Source organism: Aquila chrysaetos, chromosome 1 (assembly GCF_900496995.4).
Source record: "Aquila chrysaetos chrysaetos chromosome 1, bAquChr1.4, whole genome shotgun sequence".
Lineage (NCBI taxonomy): Eukaryota > Metazoa > Chordata > Aves > Accipitriformes > Accipitridae > Aquila > Aquila chrysaetos.
In genome coordinates, this window is record NC_044004.1 from 62,801,281 (window position 1) to 62,812,980 (window position 11,700).

An 11,700-nucleotide genomic window follows, 5' to 3' on the forward strand; every position below is an offset into this window, starting at 1 on the left:
CAAAAAAAAGCCCAAACCCCAAAACACGTTGCACAAGCTATCTCACTGTCACATCTATTATTCAAGAAAGGTCTCATTGAATAAATGTCTGTTCAGAGGCTCTAAACAAATTTCATTTCTGAACACCACTGTCTGCAGCCCAGCGGGCCATTTCACCAAGATAAGATCACACATTTAATCAAACGCTTCAAAAAAGAAATACACACCGAGTTTGCTTAATAACGTCAAATAATAAAAGTGCAGCGCTGGCAGCATACTAATTTTTAGTGCTCTTTCTTCTTTGAGGGTTGTCTCAATAGTCAAGGTCAACCGTACATGGGATTTCTTCTAATTAGGGTTTCTGGTAAAGGCTAGACCTGCTTACTCTCACCACTTAGCCATGGTTTTCCCTAAAATAAAGACATCTCTCTTTCATTTTAAATTAAATCATTGCAGTATCCCACCCAAGTGTGACAGACAAAACTGCGTAACTCTGCTAATTCAATAGAGAACGTAAATGAAAGACAACAAAAAACTCATCTTTGTGGTCAACAAGGAACCACCCACACAAATGTCTATGGCATAAAAGGAAAAGTGATTTACAGGAAAAAAACCCAAAAACACGTGATTATCTGCTTGGTGTTTGACTACGGCTCCTACTGCAGCCCCACAGAGACCTATCTGAGTTAGAAATCAGCAGTCGACTTGGCACCCCTAGGTCAACATACGCTTTGCCATTTATTTTATTGTAGTAATAAGAGGAGGAACCAGCTCAAAGAAACAGCATTACATTACTACTACTGCAAAATACATCTATATTACTACAGACCAGACTTCCGTGATATTCTTCACTAACTTGCCTATTACTTTGGCTATTAATTATTTTTTTTTTTTTAAGTCACCAGCATTACCACAATGACTACTGCTGGAATAGGCTTTGCCCCCAGATTACATGAACTTGGGAGGAACCCTGGACCCTTGCTGTGCTCAAGCCCGCAGCTTGAAAAGGGTCAGACAAAAGCTGGCATCCTCACCCTTACAGCCTGGACCATGGGTTATGCTGGTCTGCCCTTTGCTCGCATGGGATGAGAGTGCGATCAAGCGTAAAGGCATTGGAGAAGACAACCCCCCATCTGCTGCTCCCAAAGCTGGAGGAGACAAACAGCGAGGCAGCTCTTGGATATATTCCCCACCATATCCCATTCTCCCTGCCTGCCACAAACAACCCCACAGACACTGCAGAGGTCCAGATTCTCCCCTTGAATGGGAAAATTACAACTTCATAGTTTAGGCTGGCATAAACAACTGCTTGAGTCTACTGGCCAACATCTTTCTACAGCTGCTGGAGTTTTACCCAACGTCTCAGCCCCACTGCAAACACAGAGCTGCTGAGCTGGGAATACCCTCATGCGCTCGGTGACGTGCACCTGTACGTCTCACCAAAACAAGGATACTTGCACAGGTATAATTCCCTTGTCGCATTTTAGCCTTTCTTTGGAAAATCGGTGACATTATATGGAGAAGTGCTCCCCACTCCTGCAATCGAAATGCATCGCACAGACTTTAGAAAGACTCATTGCAAATTGGTGACCTACTTAAGGAGATCTATAAAGTGCATTACGATTGTAATTGCAGATCACTTGTCAAAAGGTCACAAGTTATCACTCTATGCATCGTAATCAGTATTTTTCAAATACCTATCAGGATGAATTTTACACAAGGAGACACATCATTTTGGAGTCATACCAAATAAAGCAGCAATTGTAATATTACTGTCCTTCTTTTAAAAAAAAAAAAAACGAAAAGAGAGGGGAAAAAAGACACACAGCCACTCCACACACCAGCATCCATTAAAGATAATCCAAAATGACATTTTCTTGAAGAAGTCTGTGCTGTGGGAGTTGCAAGTGCAGGAGTCACACCATAATTTCCCTTGGAAGGAAGCAGGATATACACATTTCCAAACAATTAAAGGCCTTGATTGCAATATCCTAAATCCAAAGGAATAACATTTTAGATCACACACACAGTTCCAACGAGGTTGAGCTGAGGCACAATGTGCAATATAGCAATCTGTGGTGTGCTAGAAACAAGAACGGCTGTTCTCTGGATACTCTGGATAAGCCATCTACTACAGGATTATAGACCAATTTTGTGTACCTCCAGATAGCCTTAACATAAAAAGTCATTCAGGATAGAATCCAAAAGCCTTTTGTTACTGCAGAAAAAAGGGGGGGGGGGGGGGGGGGGGGGACGGGACAAGCCAAAAGATGCAAAGGAACACACAGACAAAAGTGGCAAATAAGGATTCGCATTACATGGCAGATATTTCTGTATACAAAACCTGCAGCATACATCCTGCTGGGGAAAAAAAAAAAAAAACCACACAACACAAAAAAACTCCAAAAAAACAAAAACTTGTCCCCTTTGAAGTGAGTGACGGGAATTTGCACCACTTCGAAATGACGACGTGTCAGTCAGTAACACACACACGCAAAGGCAGCATGAAAGGAAAGGAGTTAACAGGATCCCTGAAATTCTCCTCAACTCTCTCCAACAGTGAAACTTACTCAAATACTCAAAGAGATGGCTATCATGGGTGCTTTTTTTTTTTTCCTTTCCCCCAGCAGTCTTTGGAACAGGGGGGGGGGGGGAAAGGGGGGGAGGAGAAAGAAAAAAAGAAAAGAAAAAAGGAAGGGAAGCAAAAAAAAAAGAAGAAAAAAAACAGAGCACTATTGAAAATCTCCTTACAGGGTCAGCTGTCACTGGAATGCATTTGAGTATTCAGGGCACCCACCCATGCAGAACATCAAAAACTGGGCTCGGGTCCCTCCCCTATTCTCAGGGGCTTAAGCCAAGGCTTGGTTTGCGACAGGGCACTGAATAGCAAGGCAGCATAGTGCCTCTGCAGGGCTTGGAAACAGCAAGACCCACCTATCAAACAGAACAGGGGTGTCGCCTCTGCTCAACGCTTCCCTTTTCTCCCGCTGTCCTCCAACACAACACACCAGGTATGTTAAAAAAAACCCAAACAGTCAACAGCTCGGCAGCTCCTGGTGCTGGGCTCTTTTGAGCTGAATTCCTCATCTAACCTAGATCAGCCCAAAGTTAGCTAGCATACTTACCTCTAACATACCCCTACTCCTTGCTTGTAGGAAAATGTTGACATCTCCAAGAAAGCTGCAAACAGCACTCCTGCAACAGTGACACTTGTCTTCTGTACTCTGAGGGCATTGGAAAAAATTCTCATTAAGGCAGGCTTGGGATCAGCAACTTCAGTGTGGGAACAGGCTGCTACAACAAATAAGCAAGGACCAGCACCAACTCTGATAAAATGTGTGGTTGCTCAGCATTTGTGAGCAATGTGGTGAAATTGAAATTATTCACCAATTATTTTGGTGCTGGACTATTAACTGAGCAACTCAGTTAAAATTTTAAAACTGCAGACCTGTGCACAAGTATTTTGTTGTTATTGTCCATCACTGCACCTACATCTCAAGAACTCAAAAAAGAATCAGAAAATCAACAGAGAGAGAAGTTTTTCCAGCAACAGAATTAAAAAACCTCTATGCATCAGCACCATCATTGCAAAAACAAAACCTATGTATTCACACACACAGACATACAGATGCAGGTACATATGCTTGGGGTATAGGTGCAATTCTTAAATACCTCTTTTTAACTTCTCCAAGTTTGACAAAAAAACCCAGAACTGTGTCTGTTCCCCAAATCATGATATTTACAAGTCTATATATGTGTCTGCATACAATAAATGGATGCACTAAGACTGCATTAGTCAGAATGTTTCTACCCCTCTAATTTTAAATAATGTCTGTTCATTCAGCATCCTCACCTCTGTAACCAGATTCTTGGTTCCCATGGAGTGGGAGAGGGACTTATTGTAAAAGCTCATATGCGATGACTGTTACACACAAGCTACTTGTCATTGGTATAAAACCACTTAAGAGTCTTATCCGAAGGTGCCAGGTTTAGACTGGACCTCTTTTCAGAACAGTGCTGTCAGCACTGGCACCTTTCACAGGAGTTTATAGTAGGGCGATTCATGATTACATTTTAAGCACCACTTCTACAAAAGCACAGAGAGTACTATTTCACTTCATTTTAACTTTGCATTGCTGTAAGAAAATATTCATGTTGATCCTTTGTATTTATGACGTTTCGCTGTAAGTTTTAGAAACGCATAGCTCCATTGCGAAGTTCAAAATCAATGACCTTACCTGGTATAAATCAGTGCAACTGCAATCAAGTCAGTAAAGCTATTACAATTAATAGTAGCAAAGCTATGATCCAACCTACTCAAAACATTGTGTGAAATATTTCAAAGCTGTTCCCTGTCAGGTATCCACTGCAATGAATTGGAGTTGTGCTACAGACTGCTGAAGCATTAGGTTTGTAACCACTGAAATAATTCGTATGTAATTACCCACGTGCTGACTAAGGTGCTTTAAAAAAAAAAAAAAAAAAAAATCCTTGTAGTGTGAGGCCATACATCAATGGATGCTCTGTAAAAGTTTATTACTATTAGGCATTTAAATGAAATATATAACTTCATATTGCCTAATTAGGACAGCTTCCAAACACTTCTTTGCTTCCTTCAGAACAGTATCTGTTTCACGACCCTTGAAACCGAAAGATGTCAAGTCTCAAATGGAAGCGTCTTGATTTTAATTTCCAACTGTTTTCATAAGCAGATTTTAGAAGTGTGCACAGATTTCAAGTCTTCACCTGCGTACACAGCTTTGTTCAGCCTGAAATGCCACCTCTGGCAAAGACATTACAACCCAATTAGGAGAAACATGATGCTGAAGCGGGGGAATGTTTTTGAAAAGATACTACATCTGAGATTCTGGAGCATCTTTTGAGAAGATACCACATCTGAGATTCTCGAGCATCTTCCCCTCACAGGGAAGCCAACAGAAGCACTCCATCAACTACGGAAGGAGCCCCATCACTGAAGCAGCAACACTTCCCTTGGACAGGAGTGGGCCTGAAGCAGTAGAGATGAAAAGTTTAAGAAGGGGGGAAAAAAAGAAAAAAAAAAAAAACAGAAAGAAAAAGGCCTTTAAAAATGGTTTAGTCCTCACTTCTCTTCCACAGGAAAACAGAGGTTTCAGACAGGCTAGGAAAAACTCCCATGTTGAGCACTGCTTAGTAAGTAAAACAGTGGTCCAGAACACAATTAAAATGAAGTTTTATTGCCTGAAAAGACTAGCTACCTTGCTATAGCTAAAGACACTTGGTGCAATGACTGATAAATGCATCTGCTTTACAGGCAAAATCAGAAGGCTCTGAAAAGACTGCTGAAGTAAAAGTTAGAGTGTCAAGGTGTCCTTAGAGAAGTCGTCTTAAAAATGAATGCTTAGCTTGCACCCAGGAGACACATGCGTTTCAGACTGCGCACTGTAGAGATTATCTAGTCAGGAACGTAAAGCAAGCATTACACTGCAAACTCGGAGGCTAAAAACAGGCAATAGGATAACGTCTTAGAATCACATCACAGATTTGAGTAGGAGGTGGTTTCCTTGCCATTAAAGTAGCCAAGAATTAAAAGTAGATCCTCAAACGCAAGCTCCTCCTACTTCAGCAGCCTGCTCTGGGAGCTTCCACTGCCTGCAGGCACCAGGATGAGATCAGGGAGTGCTGGAACACCTCAGCACCTACAAAAACGAGGACATATTCACACACCCCCCAAGCAGGGATTAAAGAGCTTGATATTAAGTGCTGGTGAGGTTCGTGACAAAGATTTGCCAAGGCAGACATGACCCCAGGAGATGAAACAGTCAGAGGCCAGCGTGCCAGACTGCCTTGCCTGGGACAGTTACGTTCCTACAAATACCCTGGGGCAGAGTGAACTGCTATGAATGACACATTTTCTAGCTCTCCATCCTACAGACACCTGAAAGCATTGCCTATAGACATAGCAGAGACTGAAGCGTGTATGTACACTCAAAATTTGGCATCATGGTGCATTTCTAGTATTCACATCCCGGCAGGACATCTATTGAATGAGAAAGGGACCAGCAGGGAAGAACTGGGAGTCCCCATGAACTATGGTAAACACCTCTTCAAAATTTCAAGGCTCACCAAGTGCATCCCACCCCAATAAGCAGCCCATCATCCAAAGTGGCAGGAAAACACTTCTATATTTTGCAGGCCTGTCCTGGTGTCTCAGTATTGTCCCAAGCAAAACATCAATATTGTGATGCCTAGCTCTCAAGTCATCACCGCTCCAAAATAATAATTCTTGAGCTGTTCCTCCAAACCTCTCTTGTGATGTGCAAGAATGCTCTAAGAGTAAGAAGTTTTATCAAAATCACTCCAATCACAGCATTGGGCTGCTTCCACAACCACCAAGTCACATAATTTAAAACAGAAAAAAAAAAAAAAAGAAAGAAAACTTATTTAAAGCATAAGAAGCCTCGAGCCCATCCTCCATGTTTTAGCTTTTCCCTGATCCATTCTTGCTCCCTGAATTCCATCTCTTTCATCAATCTTCAGCTCATCCTTTATACTGTGTCACACGTGAAATAGTTTCCTAGTCAATCTGCACCAGTCCCAACGCTATTAGTATTAAAATCTGTAATAATAAATCACCCGTTCCCAGGACTACTGCATTTACAAAGACTTCACTCTCCCGTGTGCATCTCATTTACTCATGTTGATGATGCATACGCTCATGCTCTGAATGCGAAAACCCTGACGGCAGCGTCAGGCACTCCAACCGACGTGCTGACCAAAGCTAAAGGTCATGCATATTCCTCTCCAGTCCCGGCCGATAATTCAGTCCACCTGCCTCTAAATTTTTATTTATTTATTTTTATAACAGCCCCGTGATGCTGGGCAGCACACAGCCACCCAGCTCATCAGCCAGCCAGCTCAATGCGTGTGCCTGCATCTTCACCTACAAACCTGCTCGCATTTCCCTCCCATCCAGGAAAGGGCACCGGCTTCGCTTTCGCACCAGCGGGCAGGGCAATTTGTTTGCTGCTGCGGAAGGAAGAAGTCTTCTCTGCAATTAACGCCAGGTTAGGCAAGCCGAGCACCTCCGCCACATCACCCCGGCGGGAAGGGACGCGGTCCCCGTGGCATCCCAACCTGTGGGACACACGGCTGAGCCCCGGCTGCGGCAAACAAAGGAGGGGGATCGCCCCGGCAGGCGCTGGGGGATGAATTTCCTGGGCTGAGACACAAGCTGCTCCACCATCTCCAGAGGGCACCGAGAAACCACCAACCCGTCTCCTACTTCTGTCAAACAAAACATCTGAGCGGGGACTTGCTAGCCTTAAACTTAACAAATAACATTAACATCTCATTGTTCCACAAAGCGGGACTCGGTGTTTTCACTGTCATCAATCTGCACTGCCATTTAGCTTGCTTTGGAATTAAATGCGAAATTAAACATATCCTCTCTTAACAGCTACCGGAAGAAAAGGCAAAATTCATATTTTATTGAATAACAAAAATTATACGGAATTCACGGGCCAACACTAGCTTTATAAAAACTTCAGTCCTTTTGGAAACAGACACACCAGAGATCTGTATCCACTTTATTTTTTGCTAGCAGGTAACAAGACTACAGACACTTTATAGTAAACCAAGCCTAAATAAGAAAAAAATACTTCTAAGGAGCTGGAAACCGAGCAGCCTCAACCACAACAAGGGGGACTGACTCCTGCCATCTCAGAGCAGTTGTTTTACCGGTAGAAAAAAATATGGCTTTACAGGGGAGCCCTAACCTGAACTTTGTCACCCAACATCAGCATGGGTGCACAGATTTTATCCCTTCCCCGTCTGCAGTGACAACTGCAGACTTTTTGACAGCAGCCTGTTTTAACCTGCAACACCTGGTTTACCCCCATAAAAAACTCCATGGAAGGATTTTTCCTAATGAATACACAGTAGAAGCCTGTTCATATCGCAAACCCCTGGAAATGATGATAAATGAGCTCTACAAATCATATGCCACTACTCAATACCAAGCAGGCAGCATTGGCTGAGCTCTTTAAGAGATGGCATTCCACAACAAAAATGAAATTTATTTATTTTTAACTCCAGGGAAGACTTTTTTTTTTTTTTTTTTTTTTGGTCAGCTTTGAAAATCTTGATCCAATGCTGTGGAATAAACAGTGCTACAATACAGAAAGAAACTGCAACTAGCAGACTACCTATCTGCCTTATATCAAGACACAGATGGCATTTTCACCTTGTTTTTTGCATCTCAGCCTCCTCCTAAGCAGCTAGCTGCCTGGAACTAGGATTGGGAGAGTGCAAATGCTAATACCTCCTAATGAGTGATCTAAACAGGAAAGTAAATGCAACAGACTTGGGTTGTTTTGGCTAAAGCGATGAATGCTACAGTGACAAGCAGACAACAATCCATTGCTTTTGGCCATATACATGTTGTTTTAACTACCGCAGAGAAGAATCACACGCCTATTAGGAAAGGGAGAGAAAGAGGTTCCTTTCCTACCTCGCCATCCCTCCCGCAAAACTAAACATCTGCCTGTCTATAGGGGAAACGGTGGAGAAAAAAACAACTAAATGCATCGGGGGCGCTACGTTGGTTCTATGGACAACTCTGGACACAAAGCTGCTGATCAAACTCAGCCCTTGAAGGCAATCCCCCAGGTACCCAGGGCACATTTCTGGGGCACTGTACCTACATCTTCATTAGCAATAAAGGGCATCAGCTCGAAGTAGGCTCCGTAGACTGGGAAGCAGGAAAGGGCTGCTCTCTGGCTCATGGCAGACAGTGATCATCAGCCTTACAACCATATTTCCCAGTTAAACAGTCAAAAAATGATTGCAAGGGGAATGCAAATAAATAATTAAGCAAGCAAATAAACCAAGAGTTAAAAAAAAAAAAAGGGGGCATTAAAAAAAAGCAATTTTCTTCCTCCAGCCATACATACCGGCCCTCTTGATCAAAAATCCCTCTGGCAAATGCCAGCCCTATACTGTTAGAGCCGGCAAATGCAATCTCACAGGCAGGAGGTGGGGAGCTCTGAACATCTCTAGCAATGCATCTACCTGGACCATACATTTGCTTCTCTGGCTGCAAGGGAAAGAGAAGCTTGCGCCTACCTGTAACCTGGGGCCACCGGGCTGGATGCAAGACCTCTACCCTACCACCCCATATCCACGCACACGTGACCCCCGATACACACACCCACCCCCCCAATTCAGCAACATCCCCACCCATGCCCCCTGCCCACCCTTTGCCTCCCGCTATCCAGGAAAGCGATTGCTTCTCGAGGCACCCTTCAGCAATTAAACAGAAACGTAGACAGACGAAGAGGTGGGCATGAGGACAGGGGAGACACATGGAACTCAGGAATTCACCAGCAAACCCACTGGTCCAACACGGTGCCTTTCATAGAAAAACAGAAGGGAGAGCAAGAACAAAACCTACCAGGTCTCCTCCATCTGCCCATTGCCTTCGCCACCCTAACTGTCCATAGCCAAACCTGGCTGGAGCCGACGAGGCATTTCCCAACTAGCAGCACGCCCCTTGTCCCCACTGTCCCCCCGCAGCATGCAGACCCAGAGAGACGCTCCCCCGTTACCTGGAGGATCCAGCCCCCCTGAAGGCAAACTATCCTTATTACGAGATAATTCAATCCAAGCGTGCGCCCAGGGCGGCCGGCACCCTTCAGCCCAATGCAACCGGGCAAGGGTGCGACTGACGGCCAGGCAAGGGCTGGTGAGCATCCATCCGTTGGGTGGTTAATTACCTTTAGTCACCTCCGGCTCCTGAGATGCAAGTCCCCATCAGTTCCTCAACAACCTGCAGCAGGGAGCTGCTGCCACAATCCAGCCATTAAAACCAGGGGTGGGGGTAGGAAGCAGACCTGGCCACAGTACCAAAGCCCCCAGCCAGGAGGAAAAGGGAGGGGATGAGAAACAGGGAACCTCCCTCAAGGAAGGAAAAATTTAAAAAAAAAAAAAAAATTAAAAAGGAAAAAAATAGCAAGAAGAAAAAGTCTCTCCTTTTCTGCCGTCTTCTTCTGCTACACAGGCTCCCTCCCGGAGGACGGACGGTGTGTGGAGATGGGGGAGGCGATCGCTCCCTCCTCTCCCCGTCGTCGCCGACCCCTCTGGACCAAAGCCCCGCTCCGATTTACCTCCTCCAGGTGGGCAACTTCAGAGCAAGGCGATGTCTCCGGAGCCGGCACGACCGGCCAGGCGATTCGTATGCGGCAGAGTCATTGCCTGGGCTGCTGCTGCTGCTGCTGCCGCCGCTGCTGCTGGGGAAGAACAGCCGCTGCCGAAGAGACCACCAAAAAAAAAAAAAAAAAAAGGGGGGGGGGGAGAAAAATCTTCCACCATCCCCCTTTTTCTCTTCCCCCTCCAGCACCAGCCGCTCTTTGCATCCGCTCCCCTGCCCGCGGCCCCTCGCTCCGCCGGGGCTGGGGGACACAAAGGCGCCCGCGCAGAGGGAGGCGGGTCGTCCTCAGCCCCCCGGGCTCCGCCGGCACCCCAGCTCCTTCCTCCTCCTCCTCCTCCCGCTGCGGAGACCGCCAGCCCCGGCGCGGGCGGGGCGCGGAGGGGGGGCGGCTCGGCGGGCGCGCCCCGCGCGATGCTTAGCGGGCGCGGGGGGGGCCCCATGGCCGCGGGCGGGCGGCCCCGCCGGCACGGCACGGCACGGCACGGCTCGGCTCGGCTCGGCACAGCGCACACACACGCGCGCCGCACACGCACGGACACGGAGCGGGGGCGGAGGCGCTCCGGGGCGGCGGGACCCGCAGCGCCCGCGTCCTCCGCAGGGCCGGGCCGGGAGCGGGGAGCGGGGCCCGGGTAGAAGGAGGAGGCGGCGGCGACGGCGGGCGGCGCGGCGCTGCTGCCCTGCCCGGCGGCGGCCGCACGGAGCCGGGCGGGCGGCGAGCCGAGGGGCGGGGGAGCGGCGAGGGCCCGGATCTGGGTTGCGCGGACGCGGGCTCCACCTAGCAGCCGGCCGGCACGGCACGGCACGGCACGGCACGGCACCGCACCGCACCGCCCGGCCTGGCCCGGCCCCGCCGCGCCGCGCCGCCCCCCCCGGCCCGCACTGCCTCGCAGCCGCCCCCTTCCCGCGGGCCCGCACTGCCCCGGCGCCCACCCCCGCCACAACCTGCCCCGCAGCCCCCTCCCGAAAGGATCCCCCGCCGCCCCATTGGCCGATCTGTCCATTGCTCCCCTCCCAGGCGGCCAATCGCAGCCTGCCTACCAGGCACGGAACCACGCCACACTGGATTCCCTACCTCCTGATTGGCCGCTTGGGCTTTTGTCCCCAGCCAAGCGGCCAGTCACAGCCTGCCTTTCCGGCGCAGAACCATCGCGTGCTAGTTTCCCCACCTCCCCGTTGGCTGCTCTGCCTAGTGCTCCCTTCCCAGAAAGCCAATCGCAGCCTGTCTTTCCGGCACAGAACCATTCCCCGCCGGATTCCCCACCTTCCCATTTGCTGCCCGGCCTGTTGTCCCCTGCCAAGCAGCCAATCGCAGCCTGCCTGTTCGTCACAGCCCCACTCCCTGCTGCCCAGCGATGGGGCTGGGGGCAGCTCCGCGGCGGCCTGGGGCCAGGGCGACACACTCCGTCCTTGCGCTGGGGCCCCCAGGAGGTGGAGATGGTGAATCCGCTGATCTCCGGAGAGCCAAGGACATCCAGGACAGAGGACAAGAAGTCTGCCTTTGTTTTAACGTTCGTTATCTTAAATGCTTACAA

General features: G+C 48.1%; 1 protein-coding gene across 26 annotated transcripts in view; it reads right to left on the reverse strand.

Moving 5' to 3' along the window:
• The window catches only part of ADGRL3 (adhesion G protein-coupled receptor L3), a 529,386-nt gene extending 518,454 nt beyond the window's left edge, over positions 1 to 10,932 (reverse strand). For 5 of the 26 annotated variants that reach the window (XM_030013732.2, XM_030013769.2, XM_030013750.2 and 2 more), the window contains exon 1: positions 9,735 to 10,927. The gene's annotated coding sequence lies outside the window, so the exon portion shown is untranslated. Of the gene's footprint in view, positions 1 to 9,566 lie in introns of all 26 variants that reach the window. The other 21 variants (XM_030013851.2, XM_041123792.1, XM_030013830.2 and 18 more) reach the window with 12 other exon arrangements.
• Positions 10,933 to 11,700: the final 768 nt, after the last annotated feature.